Here is a 15,512-nt window from a genome sequence, read left to right as displayed (position 1 = left end):
TTGGGATCTCATCAAAATAAAAAGCTTCTGCACAGCAAAGGAAACAATCAGCAAAACTAAAAAGCAACCGATGGAATGGGAGAAGGTATTTGCAAATGACATATCAGATACAGGGTTAGTGTCCAAAATCTATAAAGAACTTACAAACTCAGGGGCACCTGGGTGGCTCAGTCAGTTAAGCATTTGACTCTGGCTCGGGTCATGATCTCACAGTTTGTGGGTTCAAGCCCCGTATCGGGCTTTCTGCTGACATCTCAGAGTCTGGAGCCTGCTTCAGATTCTGTCTCCATCTCTCTCTGCCCCTCCCCAACTCGCGCTCTGTCTCTCACTCAAAAGTAAACAAACAGTAAAAGAAAAAAAAAAAACAAAAAAAAACCCTTACAAACTCAACACCCAAAAAACAAATAATCCAGTGAAGAAATGGACAAAAGACTTGAATAGACACTTTTCCAAAGAAGACATCCAGATGGCCAACAGACACATGAAAAAGATGCTCAACATCACTCCTCATCAGGGAAATACAAGTCAAAACCACCATGAGATACCACCTCACACCTGTCAGAATGGCTCACATCAACAACTCAGGCAACAACAGATATTGGCAAGGATGCGGAGAAAGAGGATCTCTTTTGCATTGTTGGTGGCAATGCAAACCGGTGCAATCACTCTGTAAAACAGTGTGGAGGTTCCTCAAAAAATTAAAAATAGGGGTGCCTGGGTGGCTCAGTCAGTTGAGTGTCCAACTTTGGCTCAGGTCATGATCTCACCCTTCGTGGGTTTGAGCCCTGCATTGACAGCTCAGAGCTGGAGCCTACTTTAGAATCTGTGTCTCCCTCTCTCTCTGCCCTCCTCAGCTCACACTCTGTCCCTCTCTCTCAAAAATAAACATAAAAAAAATTTTTAAATTAAAAGTAGAACTATCCTATGATCCAGCAATTGCACTACTAGGTATTTATCAAAAAGATAAATTCAAAGGGGCACATGCACCCCCGTGTTTATAGCATCACTATCGACAATAGCCAAAGTATGGAAAGAGCCCAAATGTCCATCAACAGATGAATGGATGAAGAAGATGTGGTATGTGTGTGTGTGTACATGTATGTATATATACATATATATGTATATATATATATGTATATGTATATGTATATGTGTATATATACATATATATATAATGTAATATTACTCAGCGATCAAAAAGAGTGAAACCTTGCCATCTTCAACAACGTGGATGGAACTGGATTGTATTATGTATGCAAAATAAGTCATTCAGAGAAAGACAAATATCATATGATTTCACTCATGTGGAATTTAAGATACAAAACAGATGAACATATGGGAAGGGAAGCAAAAATAAGATAAAAACAGAGAGAGAAGCAAACCATAAGAGACTCTTAAATACAGAGAACAAACAGGGTTGCTGGTGGGGTGTTGGGTGGGGGAAGGGCTAAAGGGGTGAGGGGCATTAAGGAGGACACTTGTTGGGATGAGCACTGGGTGTTCTACATAAGTGATGAATCACTAAATTCTCTTCCTGAAATCATTATTATGCTGTATGTTACCTAACTTGGTTTTAAATTAAAAAAAAAAAAAGAGTGAGGTTTAAAGAATTGGATACCTAGGTTCAGATTCTGTTCCACCCCTTGGCTGTGTGACCTTGGTCTTGTAACCTTTTTGTGCCATCATTTCCTGCTACTACTAATCAACCCTCAGAGGACTGCTATGAAGATTAAGTTGGATAATCCATGCCAAATGCTTACAGCTGGGCTTGTTCCATAGTGCACCCTCAATATTATTTTTCTAACTTCCATTACAGTGTGTTTTTTTTTTTTTGTCTCTTCTGTAAGACACTGAGGTACTTTCTCATGCTTTATTGATGTCGATCATAGGAAAAGAAAACCTTGCAATGGAGTAGTGCATTAGTACAAGCAGAGATACATTTCCACTGGGCGTTTGAGCTCAGTGTGTTTCTGAGGAAGTTGCAAAACATGTTAAAAAAAAACAGAAAAAGAAAAAAGTCTTGGGGTGCCTGGGTGACTCAGTCGGTTGAGCACCTGACTCTTGATTTCGGCTCAGGTCATGATCTCAACGTTTCGTGAGTACGAGTCCCGCGTCAGACTCTGCACTGACAGTGTGAAGCTTGCTTGGAATTCTCGCCCTCTCTCTCTGCCCCTCCTGGGCTCTCTCTGTCTCTTTCTCAAAAATAAATAAAGAGCCTGTGCGGTATATAGTTCTTTCTGTGTTTTCTTTCTATGTCTGTGTCTACAGTCCTCACTTTAGATGGCACACCCCTTTAGGGCAGGGCCCGTGTTTGCTTTTGAACCAAGAGCATGGTCTTTATATTCTTAAAATTACATTACAAAAGTAAAACAAAGATTAGTATTTTGTGATGTGTGAAAATTACATGAAATTCAAATTTTATTTTCCGGGAATGAAGTTTTATTTGAAGTTTTTTATAGCCAGGCAATGTAGCTAATATTGCCTGTGGCCTTTTTCACACTACAATGGCGGAGTTGAGTCTTTGTAACAGAGATCATAGGGCCTGCCTGCGAAGCCTAAAATATTTCCTGTCTGGCTCTTTACAGAAAAGGTTTGCTGACTTCGGTCCTAAAATAACTAGTAGGTCTCCTAAAAAGTTGCTATCCCCTCCCCTATTGAGATTCAAGGTTTTGACTGTTTATCAAACCACACAGGGAGTGGTAAAAACTGTGCTGTGATAACCTTTTTTTTAATGTTTATGTATTTTGACAGAGAGCGCGTACACACACGTGCCTGTGCACACAAGCGGGGAAGGGGCAGAGAGAGAGGGAGAGAGATAATCCCCAACAGCCTCCCCGCTCTCGGCATGGAGCAGATGTGAGGCTCAATCCCATGACCCTGAGATCATAACCTGAGCCTAAATCAAGTCAGACGCTCAACTGCGCCACCCAGGTGCTCCTGTGATGCCATTTTTTCAAAAGCCACAGTGTGATTAAATAGCTCCAAATGCTCAAGAAGGCTTCCTTTCGGTGTCTAAGATAAGCTGTCATGGGGAAATGAAGTTAGTTTTAGATAAGAAATACAAGGCAGGAAGACCCCAACCTTGAGTCTCAGCACCATGATTCTCTAAACCAGCAATGGTGGCCAACATTGCACAGGGCCGTGTAGATCAGCTAACATGATGATAACGTTGTTATAAGATACCGTCACTGCACGCTGACCCCTTAGAGGACCTGACTCTCATTTCCTTCCCAGACCTCTTCCACAGGCTGGGTGCGAACAATGGTGGTGCGGGGTCCGGGTGACTGCCAACAGCGCCACCAGCAGAAGGACCCCCCAGGCGCTTCCCTGAAGCCGTCACCGATAAACCAACACATGAATGAAGGAGTGTGCTTTTCTGGGATCAGGGCCCAAGTGCAAACAGTGCCTCTGCCAGAATCTTCCTTTAATGTTACGCTGGACCTCAGTCCTGCCTTATTCAGACTATACTCTAAGGGACGCTACTGTCACATACATAACACATGCTTTGGCTTCAGTTTTAAAAAACCAAGCACAGTTCTGAGAACTGTTTCTAACGAGTGTGAATTTTCCCACCTGTTTCTCTTTTTTTCTTCTTTTCCTATTTATTACACTTCTTTTTTCTGTTTCTCTTTTTTTCTTTTGTTCCTATTTATTACACTTCCCTGTTGGGTGGCTGATGTCAACGTTTTCCCCCACAGTTGAGAGAAGGCAACAACGTTTTTTTGGTTTTTTTTTTTTAATTTTTTTTTTTATTTTTGGGACAGAGAGAGACAGAGCATGAACGGGGGAGGGGCAGAGAGAGAGGGAGACACAGAATCGGAAACAGGCTCCAGGCTCCGAGCCATCAGCCCAGAGCCCGATGCGGGGCTCGAACTCACGGAGCGCGAGATCGTGACCTGGCTGAAGTCGGACGCTTAACCGACTGCGCCACCCAGGCGCCCCGGCAACAACGTTTTTAAAAACTAGGTTTGAACTTCTAATCTCACCCACAGTGGTAGGAAGCTCCTGAAAGGCGGCTCGGCACGAGGGGCTTTAAAGGACTGAGGCCTCGTTTTCCACACTTATACTTGAGGATCTCTCTCTTCCCACAGTACTTAGTAATTGTTTATCAGTTTTCTGTGAAACTCTGAACATAACTTTGCTGAACCAGAGTCAGTTGTAAGGCACCAACGGTAGTTAACATCTCTGTCTGTTCAGTGATAATGTGGTCTCAACGCTGTGTTCTTTCTACAATAGAAAATTGGAGGGGATTTTGTGAACTGAGGGGTTTTACACTTTCCATCACTCCTAATGATGCTCATTAATTTGTTTTTATATTTATTTATTTTTGAGAAAGGGAGCGCCAGCGGGCTGGGGCCGAGGGACAGAGGATCCAACGTGGGCTCTGCTCTGACAGCAGAGAGCCCGATACGGGTCATGAGATCATGACCTGAGCCGAAGTAGGTCTCGGCTGAGCCACCCGGGTGCCCCACGCTCATTAATTTTTGAAAAGCAAAGCTTCTCACAATGATTTACTTTTAAAAAAACAAGCATAAAACATAATATACACCTGCACTACAATTAGAATGGCCATCTGGCAAAAAAAAAAAAAACCAAAAAAACAAAAAAACCCATATATATGCATACATATATATGTATATATATCTCAATGTTTAGCATCAAAGATCAGGTTAATTGAAGCTATATCAGTGTCAGGGAGAAAGAGAGATAAAGCAAGATCTGCTGATGGATAAGGAGTAGAACTTCTCCACTCAATCCTTATTATTCACAGATTCCACAACTGAGAATTCACCTACTTGTGAAAATTTATTTGTAACCCCAAAATCAATACTTGCAGTGCTTTCACGGTGATTTGCGGACACGCACAGGGTAGCAAAAAATTCGAGTCACCTGACACACATGTTCCCAGCTGAGGTCGAGCAAGGTGACGCTCAGCTCTTTCAGATCTCATAATGTAAACAAGCGTCCTTTTCCCACTGTGCCCGTGTGGGCTTTTTGTTGGTGATTTTGCTCTTTAAAATGGCAGAAATGCCGATGTGCTTTCTAGTGTTCCCAAGCACAGAAGGCTACGATAGGTCTTACAGAGAAAAACAGAAGTTCGATAACTTGCATTATCTAACTTCTATAAGAAGAAGAGTCACATAAGTTTAATTCAGGCATGGGTTGTAGTATTGTGGGCCCTGGGTTCACTGTTAATGAATCAACAAAACATGTTAAATAAGCATCTTTAAACAGAAACACACATAAAGTAAGGTTATGTAGTGACGAAAGGTTATCACTTGATGAAAATGTTATGCCCAGAGCCTTGCAGGAACCCAGCACTGGGTTTCTGTTAGGAGCAATGGTTCAGCATTGGCTAATTCAGCATTGACAGCAATTTACAGAACGTAACAACCTCGAATAATAGGAATCCAGTGGTATTTGGATTCCCTTTCTATTCAGTTCTCCTATATGGGGCTTAAGTACCTTTAGTCCAGAAGAATCTCTGGCTGTTAAAATTACAGTGACTTTTTAAATAATTATACGTTATTTTTAAAGCACCAGCAAGGATATCTTCCAGTTCTTCCAAGATCATTAGAGCCGTCTTATCTCTGAATACTGTCCCATGTTCCAAAGGTGGTCGTACCGCAGGTGGTCACTCGCACAATGGTACAGGTAAGGTTAGGGGATCAGAAGGAAATGGAGACACAGGTAGAAGCCACGAGAGTGCTAGTTGCTAGTTTGTGTTCTTTCATTTCAACCACTCTGGAGACCTTTTGTCTATCCTGGCTAAACAGTTGATACCATTTGGGGAAGCCTTCCTTTCAAGTGAAAAAGAAAGGGCATGGGGGACAGGGAGGTATATAGGTGAGACGCTGGTCCTAACCTTCTCTAATAGGGAAGGTATACCCAACAGGGTGGTGTTGTCTGTGAAAAATTAATAATAACAGAGTTTCAGCTGAGGGTCACCTGTTATAATCAACCTCTGGCATAAGGTTTTGTTTGTTGTAGAACGGGACACTAATTGGAATTTGTACCTGTGTTATCATCACACAGTATCCAAAAAAATGGGCAACGTCTGGCAACTTTCATGAGGTTTTCTAAGAAAAAGAGCCATTTGCATCTTTAGTGACTAATATATCCACAGAATTCACTTTTATTCAAAGAGAGGACGATCTTAGACTTCTCCCCTACTCCCCAGATACCTGATTATAATAGCAAAGGAGATCACTGTATTTTTCCCCCTTGTTTGTAAGAAATAAGGAAAATTATTTATTTTGGCTTCTGAAAAACTGACGAACTGTGACATTTTCTTCATTGTAATGCACATATGAAGTTATTTCCCCCAAACCAGATTCTAATTTTCTATAATTCAGTAGGACAGCTCGCAGAACTTTCTTGCCTACAGTTTGAAAGTGCTACGGGGAAAAATTAAATCATGGCACAAAAAGGGAAGTGAATGAGTTGTGATACCCAGGAAAATATGTGGTGACTCACAGATATGAAAAGAAGTTTCATCTGCAGCCTGAGACTTTGGGAATACTAAGGAAAGTGACTCGGCTTTCAGTTTTTTTCGTATTTTCTCTGTTGTGTCCTCTACGTTAACTCCCAACTTGGGGAGAGGAGGGGAATGTTCAATAGAATCAGATCAACAGAGCTGAGAATTATGCTCTCCTCTCCTCTTAGTAAAATGTGAATTGAAAAAGTCTGAGGAACTCATCAGCGCCCATGATGGCCATTGCAACTGCATATTATAAAAGTTAATCATGAAATCTTGTAGCTGTTCCACACTGTCTTGCCCAAGCATTAAATACCAAGAATTCTTCTTGTTTCAAAATTTGAGTCTTATCAAAAGAGCATGTACTTTCCCGTTAAGCAAATGCAGTCCTACTCAATGTATTAGGAAACTCTGAAGTTTTTTGTGGAATATACTTGTCATAACTGGAGAAATCACCAACTTTGTTAACTCCAACTTTGGAGGAGGAAAAAAAGTTTTCAGTTCTATTCCTCTTGCCCTAGTCTTCCTTATCAGAATGACTAAGGGCACCTTGCATCATGTAGACACTTCATCAGTATTAAATAATAATTATGGGAGCCTGGCAGAGAAATTGAGATCAGAGAGGGGAGCTTGGGTGGCTCACTTGGTTAAGCATCCGACTCTTGGACAATTTCAGCTCTGGTCATGATCTCAAGTTTCGTGGGTTTGAACCCTGCGTCAGGCTCTGCCCTGGTAGTGCAGAGCCTGCTTGGGATGCTCTCTCTGCCTCACTCTCTGCTCCTCCCCCACTCACACTGTCTCTGTCTCTCTCAAAATAAATAAGTAAACTTAAAAAAAAATCTTAGGGGCGCCTGGGTGGCTCAGTCAGTTAAGCGTCCAACTTCAGCTCAGGTCACGATCTCGCCGTCCATGAGTTTGAGCCCCGCGTCGGGCTCTGGGCTGATGGCTCAGAGCCTGGAACCTGCTTCTGATTCTGTGTCTCCCTCTCTCTCTGCCCCTCCGCCATTCATGCTCTCTCTCTGTCTCAAAAATAGATAAAAACTTAAAAAAAAAATCTTAAAGAAATTGAGGTCAGAGATGTAGCTACCAAGTTTTTCCACGAACTTCAGGGGGCTGGGAAAATCATAGAATCCCTTTGCTTTGGTTTCCTCATTTCTGAAACAAGTGAAAATACCACCAGTTCTCCTAAGGCCACATGGTTTAAATATACAATTGATGGGCAGGCAATTTGGATATAGAAATTCCAAACAGGAATGTAAATGATGCTTTAGGAAAGTTTGGCTGATTATTACAGCTCCTGTTTATAGATTTGTCTTCTCTAGCAAGGATATGACTCATGTTAAGTATATGGATTTTTCATCTAAATTGGCATGTCTCTGGTTAAAAAGAAACAAGCTAACCAAATGTTAATTTAGGCACATTGTATTTATGTGGGGGGGCAGGGAAGAGAGAGTATCCTGTCTGGGTCATTTCGTCTCTCCACTGTTGACATCTGCGGCCGCCACCAAAGTGGGGGAGGAAGGGCCACTGGAGGATTCGCTCATGAACCTGGTGTTGGAGACCATTGATGACCGTGTTACGTCACTGTAGTGCTTTGTACGTGGGGGTATTTGCACAGGTACCACTCCATTTTATAATGACAACGCCCTGAGGAGCTCCTTGAGGACTATTTAGTTCTCATGTATTACTGATGAAGAGGCAAAGCTGAGGGAATATAAATGATACAGTGGGGTCCCCATGCCTGTCCGAGGCAAAACACCCAGGGCCTCTGGGGTCTGACCCAGGGGTCTTCCCACTAAACCAGCTGCTTCCTGGAGCAGGCTGCCTTGGAGAGGGGTTGTTGCATATCCTTCCCTGGATATCTCTAGTGTCATGTCTGCACCTAGAGAAGAAAGGAAGTGGCCTTGGTTGATTTTGGATTATTTATGATGAGGACATAGGCCTTTTTGAGTTTGGGATTGGCTTGCTCTCGTTTGGTTGTTGTGTTTATCATTTTCCAAAGGTGGTTTAATGTGCTTCCCCTCTTGAGGGCTCTAGGATGTTATTTGTTTATCCTTTTTAGTCTAAATATGATAAAAATACATTTTATTTTGGAAAATAAAAAAGCCTGCACAATAAAAACGAAACAACAATTGCTTATTACCTGGAGAAAACCACTGTTCACATGTTGGTATAGCATCTTTCTCCCTTTGGTAGTTGAAATTATAGATAGGTATTTGTATAGCCTACTTTTTTTTCATACGGCCTTATAGCCTTATATTGTATTTTCCAGTGCCAGTACACCTGTAGTATAAAAGTAGTGTTAATGGCCCCACTAATAATCCATGAAATGGGTATGATCTGTTTACTTAATCTTTCCCCCACTTCTGGGCAGTTGTCTGTGCCACTTGAACACTGGAGAATATAAAAGAGAAGTGTGGGTGTGGACTGTGCATACTTCCCTGTTTGCATTTCTGATCATGCCCCTAAAATGGGTTCCATAAAGAAAAGACTCAAGCATTATATCCTAAAAGAAAGATTCCTGAAAAGAAAGGTCCAGCCATTGTAAGACTAGCAGCAGAAACCAGCAAATTGCTCTGCACTGTATGTGGAGGCTCATCACCCTTGCCCATGTCATCTCTGCCCAGCCTACCCCAGTCATCCACCCTCTGCATAGAGTGTCATCAAGGATTGTAGGTTACCTTTTACATGGCCTGAGCATCACCAGGAAGGAAATTGGGAACTTGGTTAAATTTTGCTTTATGGATTTTTATTTTATTTTATTATCATTTTTTATTTTTGTTTATGGATTTTATCTTCATTTTTTGCTTCATGGATATATACGTGTATGTACATATACACTTTTTAGATCATCACCTTTTTGGCATTTCCTGCTGTATTAATCAGTGTTCTTCAAAGAAGCATAACCAACAGAATAGGAGATGATAGATTGATGATGATGATGATAGCTGATAGATAGACAGATAAAAAGAGATTTATTATAAGGAATTAACTCATGTGATTATGGGGGCTGACAGGTTTCAAGATCTGCAGGGTTAACAGGCAAGCTGGAGACCCAGAAGGGCCAATGATGTAAATTCTAGGTCATAGGCCGGCAGATTTGAGACCCAGGGAAAGCCAGTGTTTCAGTGAGAATCTGAAGGCAGGAAAAAGCACATCCCGGTGCAAAGGCAGTCAGGCAGGAGGAACTCCCTCTCATTCAAGGGAGACTCAGCCTTTTGTTTTACTCAGGTCTTCACCTTATTGGATGAGACCCACCCACATGAGGGAGAGCAATCTGCTTTACTCAGTCTATGGATTTAAATGTGAAACTCATCCAAAAATATCCCTCACAGGAACACCCAGAATAATATTTGACCCAAGATCTGGGCACCCTGTGGCCCAGTCAAATTGACACATAAAATTAACCATTACACCCTCAATCCTGTGCCTCCGTGGCCTGCCTACCTATCCCTACCATTCCCTACAGGTGACTCTGAAATAGCAACCTCTTTTTTTTTTTTCTTTACAACAATAGCTATTTCTAGTGGTTTTGTTACTTCGTATCATTCAGAAACAGAAGGGACAGGCTTCCTCAACTTGTGCACATGGTATCTTGTGACAAATAGAAACCTGGTCATATGATGGTTAGATTCCAGCACCAGCTCATAAGAGCTCAGTCACCTGAATACGGAAGTAATAGTACCATTTCAACTATAGCCAGCCATTTTATCAACCATGGGAAAAATAATCTATCCATGACTTCCGAGTCAGGGTCCCACAGAGATCCAGCTTCCACCATGCTTCTACTCAAGCCACAGATCAGGAACCTAAGTCTCGGTAGATCTTCGAGCCACAGATCCTCCTTTTGTGCACTTTCAAAGGGTTCTGAATTGACGGGAAAATGGGAACTGCTTTACCTCCGAAGTATTTTGTATCTTCATCTACTTAGTCATTTATTCATGTATTCATTCATTCTTTGATTTTTTAAACAACACACGCCATGTCAGCTTAAGGAGACTATGTGCATAGGAGGGAATAGGAAGGGAAATTAGAGATTCTTTATTTTAGAGATACTTGCAAGCCATGTTTAGGTTAAGAGTTCAAATTCATAGTCCGCCTATTAATGACCTGTACCAACGAGCACCTGATTCCAAGTCTGGTCATGAACAAAATGATTATTCAGGATTCTCCTTCAATTAAAAAAAAAAAAACAAAAAAACTCCACACACATAAAAGGATTATTCAAGATTCATGGAAAAAAATAAAATGTTGGCAACCATTAAATAGCAGAGGGGATACTGGACTGCCTAGAAGTTAGGGGCACCTGGGTGGCTCAGTCAGTTAAGTGTCCGACTCTTGATTTGGACTCCGGTCGTGATCCCAGGGTCATGAGATCGAGCCCCACGTTGGACTCTGCACCTCTCTCCCCCAAAAAGAAAAAAAAAAACACTTAAAGAAGTCAGATAGAAAGGATTGTACTTCTAAGTAAAAGAACTAACTGTTTCAGCCCTTTGTTGCATGACTTTAAACTTGGATCCAGAATTTGATATTAAGATAGTGAATTCATTTATTCATTCACTGAGTCAGCAGATATTTTTAAGAGCTCATTATGTGCCAGGCACTTGTTAAAAAGTATTGGGTCTTTTTGCAACAACATGGACAGATCTAGAGAATATAATGCTAAGCAAAATAAGTCACTCAGAGAAAGACAAATACCATCTGATTTCACTCATATGTGGAATTTAAGAAACAAAACAAACAAGGGGCTCCTGGATAGTCCAGTCAGTTAAGCAACTGGCTCTTGATTTTGGCTCAGGTCATGATCTCACAGTTCATGGGGTCGGGCCCAATATCAGGCTCTGCATGGAGCCTGCTTGGGATTCTCTGTCTCCCTCTCTCTCTCTCCCTCTCTCTCAAAATTAAATAAATAAACTTAAAAAAATAAATAAAAAAAAGAGACTAACCAAAAAACAGACTCTTAACTAGAGAACTGATGGTTACCAGAGGGCAGGTGGCAGGGGCGGGGGAGGTGGGGGAATGGGTGAAATAAGCGAAGGGGGTTAAGGGTACACTTACCATGATGAGAATGGAGTCATGTAGAGAATTGTTGAGTCACTACATTGTACACCTGAAATTAATACAACACTGTATGTTAACTGGAGTTAATTTTTTTTAATTAAAATTTAAAAAAACTTTAAAGCATTAGATCTTAATAATATTGTTTTTAAAAAGAAGAAGAAGAAGGTAGAGAAGAGCTAGAAGGTAGAGGGAAGATCTATAAACTATACGTTTTAGTGTGGTCTTCCCAATGGCTGCATTGCCATTAAAGAAGATTGCTCATGTAAAGAAACCACGTATGTTTTGTAGTTTAAAAAATAATGCAGTTTACTGAAGCAGATTGGAGTTTTATTCCTTGAAACTAATAAAAGAGGCTTATGGGAGTTGGAAAGAAATAAAGACAATGACTTTACAATCATTTGTAGATACACAAGTATCTTTAGATGGCCTTTTTACTCTTTTTAATGAAACTATCCAAAAACCTCCACAGTAATGGCTAATTCACCTAGGAACTCATCTTCATTATTTGTGTAATTTTTAATTCTCCAAGCTTTTAGTTTCGTGTACATCAAAAACCACTTAAGGGCTGTAAAAAGATACTGAAGAGAATGCTACATTTAGAGCAGAAAATTCTGTTATTGAATTTACCATAGTGATCATCGGTTGTAAATCTAAGCAATCAGTCCAGTTTATGAATAGACCAAGCTAGAGAAATCAGCATGCCTCATTTGCATACATACACACCGTCATCATGGATTAGCTTTGGTTGCATTTTCTCCCCTGGCAAACAGGACACGTATTTTATGTCACCTTGAAAGGAGAACTTAATAAAAAGCATGATACGGTATATTCAACCTCTTTCAAGTGTCCAGATCCTTACAACCCGATATCCAAAAAGTCGGACATTTCCCTTTCTGCATATCCCTCCTTTACTGAGAGAACATGTATTTCTCTCATGTACCTAGTAAACATCTAAGTGGGCCCAGTGCTGAGCACTGTGTAAACAAGATAAGTGAGGGCCTGGTTTTACGAGTGTTGACATCAACGGATGGAAATGAAATGACAGACTCCGTTTAATTGTCTCCTCTGTTGTTAGGAAAGTCCAAAGACATGCCCTCCCCAGCAAAGAGCAGGACCATTCATTCCTCTGTGTCCATCTTAAATGCTTCAGGGTAGCTACCTCATCTGGGGCCACAATGGTACCTGGCTCTTGGGCAAACCCATGGAAGATAAAGGGAAGGTTCCAAGAGTAATCGTGGCCCATCTGGCTCCCCAGAGCCTCAGATTTGCCTGCCAGCAGAAACAAAGGGAGACAGTTTTATATTCTGTATTGGATTGATGCTATGTTTTAAGGTAATACTTTCTACACACCTCGCCTTCTAATACGTAATTTCTTTTAGATTCCTAGGATGCCTCTGTGTGTGTGTGTGTGTGTGTGTGTGTGTGTGTGTGTGTTCTGTCTCAACCCGCTGTTCCCCTGGCACGTTCTGGTCCATCTGCCCCAGCCCAGGATCCCCAGGGTCACACCACCCACTGACAAGATGCATCAGGCCCACCTCTGTCCCTCCCCAGAGCTTCATGTAGTTTTCTAATAATAATGACAGAGACTGCTGAGTGGACACACAATGGGCAAGGCACTTTACATACCCTGTCAGCTGAGGGCACGACCACTCCGTAAGGAAGTCACTTTCTCTTTTTCACAGATGGGCAAGTTGATGTGCAGGGAAGTCAAGTCACTTATCCAAAACCGAGCCCTGGTAACTGGTGGCAAGAGCCAGTATTCAAAACCGTGTGCCTGATTCCTAAGCTCGCGAGTTGTTTTTGTTTTTGTCTTTTGCTTCCCCACTCTGCCTGTCAAAGCATTTTGTTGCCTCCCCTATTAGTGTCAGTACTGTAATAAATGTCTCTTGGCTTGAACAGAAATACTGAAAGCGACAGTGTGCCCTGGAGACCTGTGCGGTTGCCGTGGCCCTGGCCCAATCATTGCAGCCAGCAGTGTTTGCTGTGTACTTTAGATACATTGTTTCATTTCATTCTCCAATATGAAATGGGCACCATTTTATCCCCAGCTTGAGGAGTCATAACTGGTAGACGGAAGAGCCAGGATTCAAACCAACAGTGTTCAACTCCAAATCCCACATGCTGACTCACTGCAGCAGAGAGAGCTTTGCAGAGAGAGCTTTCTCCCACTTGGCATTTTAGAAAGAAAATTCCAACACTTTTTAGCGGGGAGGCGAGTGATTTCTGGCATCTATGCTAGTCAAGTTGACCATTGCCACTGGATGTGACGGCACCTGCTGTCCTCCTGTTGTGCTCATAGGACAACTTTGCAGTGGGGATTACACTTCAGTAGTCCCCGGGCTCCATGGCTAAAGTCCACGATGGTAAGATTTTATGGTGACTAGTTAGCATTAAGATGGCATTATATTATAATCATTAACTGAATACATTGACGTTTTATTGGATTGAAGAAAATAAAGAGGGTATTATATGGGACCTGTCTGTGTGTGTGTGTGTGTGTGTGTGTACTAGAAGATACGCATTAGCCAAGAAGTCAGGACCCGAAGATACTACCGGAGGTCCAAATATCTGAGTAACAATATTACTTTCTGACAGAGAACTATTTACTAGAAAGATTCTCAGAAGGAATCGAATTGCTTTTATTAGTTTATTTATAGTGTGCACTTCCTTTTTCACCTCTCTCTCAAAAGAGGGTATTTGCACTTTTGCAGAATGTGTGAAAGTCCTCCATTTACAAAGTCCTGGAAGATATTTTTCTGCCAGTTCCTTGGTTCAGCAGCTCTCAGGGAGTTCCAGTGAAGCCCACCGGGGGCGGGGAGGGGAGGGGGGGGAGCGTCTGTCCTGCTCCTCCTCTCTGGCATGCATTTCCTAAGCCATTCCCCCTGCTTAGAGCAGGACACCCACACTGGCATCTGCAGGGCCACTTGGGAAGCTCTTCTGATCCGGGTCTCCCTGTTATCCCTCTTCTCACTGCTTTATTATTCTGCACTCAATTTCAAACTAAATAGAAATGCAGATGGGCACATGAGCATCTAGGTTTCCCAAAATACACATTTTTCTTGAGTGCTTCCCTCTTGGAGTGTGTGGACAGAGCCAGCATATTATCTCCCCATTATCACTCTGTTTTAATGTCTAACTGACAGGTGCCTGTCAGTAAAACAAGGCAGTAATGGGCAGAAAATGTCTCTGCTCTTAGAGAGCCAAAAAGACCCTGGATTCCTGTCAGTCTCGGAGACACTCATCAGCCATTGTTAAAGAAGACTTATAAATGCCTCTTTGGGGAATACCCATGAATGGCCTAAATGTTTTCACCCTTATTAGTGAGAAGAGAAAAGGGGAGCTGTTTCTCATTACATGGGCAGATTTCACCCACAGTGCGTATTTTTCCCCCAGTGGAAGCTTGCCCAGCACGTTACTGTGTTATTACCGCAACCCCGGAGCAGGGTGTGGCCAAGCCAGATGGCACCTGCAGGCTTCATTGGGTGAGAATGGCTTCCTGATGAGTCACAGACAAGGTCCAACTGATACAGGCCCAGTGACCTCAGCTAGTCAGTCTGAAGCCATGTGGTTCTGCCAGTCTGCTTCCTTCAGATGCATCCAGTAAATAATATGATGGCGGAAGTCTACAGGGGCAAGTGACACCAAGTGGTCTGTGTCGCAGTAAGCAAAAGAGGCGATCTTTTAGATTTGTTTTCATTTTCCCAGGAGATTAGTCAACGCAGAAGGCCTCTGTCTATGAGGGAAGTTCGGCTTAAGGAAAGACTACATCTTGGGGTGCCTGGGTGGCACAGTCGGTTAAGCATCCGACTTCAGCCAGGTCACGATCTCGTGGTCCGTGAGTTCGAGCCCCGCATCAGGCTCTGGGCTGACGGCTCGGAGCCTGGAGCCTGTTTCCGATTCTGTGTCTCCCTCTCTCTCTGCCCCTGCCCCGTTCATGCTCTGTCTCTCTCTGTCCCAAAAATAAATAAACTTG

At 42.3% G+C, this 15,512-nt stretch overlaps 1 protein-coding gene and 1 long non-coding RNA gene across 6 annotated transcripts in view; one reads left to right on the top strand and one right to left on the bottom strand.

Moving 5' to 3' along the window:
• MARCHF3 (membrane associated ring-CH-type finger 3) overlaps positions 1 to 15,512 on the top strand; it is a 151,867-nt gene that overhangs the window by 86,512 nt on the left and 49,843 nt on the right. The window lies entirely within an intron of this gene.
• Positions 1 to 15,512, bottom strand: part of LOC102900144 — a 135,824-nt gene that overhangs the window by 80,946 nt on the left and 39,366 nt on the right. For all 4 annotated transcript variants that reach the window (XR_006598571.1, XR_006598559.1, XR_006598550.1 and 1 more), the window contains one exon: positions 11,537 to 11,588. This is a non-coding gene — a long non-coding RNA (uncharacterized LOC102900144). The remainder of the gene's footprint in view (positions 1 to 11,536; positions 11,589 to 15,512) is intronic.

This window comes from Felis catus, chromosome A1 (genome assembly GCF_018350175.1).
Source record: "Felis catus isolate Fca126 chromosome A1, F.catus_Fca126_mat1.0, whole genome shotgun sequence".
Lineage (NCBI taxonomy): Eukaryota > Metazoa > Chordata > Mammalia > Carnivora > Felidae > Felis > Felis catus.
This window is presented reverse-complemented; position numbering and strand designations above follow the sequence as displayed.